Source organism: Hyposmocoma kahamanoa, unplaced genomic scaffold (genome assembly GCF_003589595.1).
Source record: "Hyposmocoma kahamanoa isolate Upper Pololo Valley unplaced genomic scaffold, ASM358959v1 210, whole genome shotgun sequence".
Classification (NCBI taxonomy): domain Eukaryota; kingdom Metazoa; phylum Arthropoda; class Insecta; order Lepidoptera; family Cosmopterigidae; genus Hyposmocoma; species Hyposmocoma kahamanoa.
In genome coordinates, this window is record NW_020653731.1 from 13,125,564 (window position 1) to 13,127,735 (window position 2,172).

At 37.3% G+C, this 2,172-nt stretch overlaps 1 protein-coding gene across 2 annotated transcripts in view; it reads right to left on the reverse strand.

The window, feature by feature from the left end:
• The window catches only part of LOC113227450, a 324,353-nt gene that overhangs the window by 34,676 nt on the left and 287,505 nt on the right, over window positions 1-2,172 (reverse strand). The gene's annotated exons all lie outside the window — the stretch shown is intronic.

Below are 2,172 nucleotides of genomic sequence, written 5' to 3' on the forward strand. Positions count from 1 at the left end.
AACGTTACTCCAATGACCAATACGCCAACTTAATTTTTGGACCAGTTTTATATTTTTTTTATAAAAAGTAAGTTCGCATTTAACCTCCATGTCTCCTGGTGGAAAGTGACGATGAGGTCCATGATGTAGCATGCACACCTCAATAATGCCTATTCACTCTCGCCTTGAAAAGGTCCAAGTTATAACTTTCCAGGAACTAACTAGTCTGCAGACAGGGAATTCCACCCCATAGCCGTTCGCCATATAAATGTGGAAGCAAAATGCTTCGTGCGAATCCTTGGAATATCCACAACATAGGGGTGCAATCCCAGCCTACGTCTAGTCCCCCGATGATGGAAAGGGGAAGGTGGAATCAAATTATGCAATTCTATCGCACACTCTCCGTGATATATCCTGTAGAATATCGATAAGCAGGCAACTTTACGGCGGTGTTCAAGGTTCTGAAGCTTTGATTCTACTGATTCCGAGTCACCTATAAGCCTCTTGACACGTTTGTCGAGTCCATGGTGGCCAGTTGGTATTTAGTAGCCATCCCATAAGTGACAGCAGTACTCCTACTCTACCCTACTGTTTTTATTTCGTAATTATTTTTTTCGCGAAATTTGAATTCGGAGAGCATAATATTAGTCAATAAAATTTATTATGGCTATCAAGTTCTTAGGTTTTCGCGATTGTTACACATAGGAAATGAAACTATTTTTCCGGATTTAAATCGCGTATATTTGTTTTTCCAAACAAACCGACGTTTCGGGCCCTTTACAGGCCCATGGTCACGGTTGAACCGAAACATCGGTTTGTTTGAAAAAACAAATATACGCGATTTAAATCCGGAAATATAGTTTCATTCCCTATTTAATGGCTGTTTACAAAAAAAAAACAGAAAATGATCAAAAAGTTGGCATAGTGTTCATTGGGGGCATCGAGATAACTCACGTATTCATGTCGAATTTTATTTCTTACTCGTTTTATTTCTTTCGAATCTGTTCATGGTCCTCAATCATGAGTTTCTGCGGCAACGGAAAACTATATTCGACAAGCAAAAAAAAAAATTCCACTTAAATCCGTGAATCTGTTAGTTTAGTTAATAATACGACTTAACTTTCGAACCACAACATCTACCACAATTCTAAATACAATAAAGAATTGAAATATCTTTTTTTGGATGAGTTTTACCATGAACCAAAAACTCAAAAGGACTGCTACATACCACAGATCGTAGCTCTGAAAAAGGTCAAAATCCCGTCTTACATCTAGATGGCGCTGATCAATAGCTTGGAAGTAGTTTATATTATGTAAATGGCTGGGGATATAAGTTAATTCCCTTTAATATGAAATATGAGAAGTTAGTTTTTTTCCTTGTAATATTTTTCAAATATTGATCATGAGCTGAAACTATTTTCTACAGTTTGACAAATATGCGTGTCAATAGATGCCATTGTATGTTACAAACTAAGTTACAAATTAACGTATCCTAATGTGGGTGGATCTTAATATGAAAGACTAGCAGGCACTATCCTTAAAAATCTGTGCAGTAAGCGCCATCTAGTTGATTTGTTTGTTATCACCACAGGTCGGAAAAGGGTGTTCCACATATATAGATACATGTATAGACATAGCTACATGGAGAGATATAGAGTTGTAAAAACCACCAAATAGTACTTAATTATTGTTTCGAATTCCAGATTTCAGGAAATGGTTTTACTGCATCGTAGGACAAACTACTGACCTAGGAAGTCGAAGTTGGATTTTAAAGTAATTCTAATAATGCCATGTAAAAAAATGCAGTAGATAACTGACAGCCGTGTTGCCGGTCAGTCAATGTCACCGTCAAATCTATTATGCGGGGCGCAGTGCGGTCTCTGAAGTTAGGGAGGGGCGGAGATTCTCGTTACTTTTTAACCGACTTCAAAAAAGGAAGAGGTTCTCAATTCGACTGTATGTTCTTTTTTTGTATGTATGTTACGCGATAACTCCGGTATTTGTGAACCGATTTTCATGATTCTTTTTTTGTTGGAAAGGGGGTACTTCCATGGTGGTCCCATTTCATTTTGAAGAAAATCATCCACGTCGAAGGATGGCTGTTCACGCATGAAGATTCATTTTTATAAATAGCACCTACCTTTAATTTAGGAGCAATTACTTTAATGGTTGATTTTGCTATTTCTCCAATTC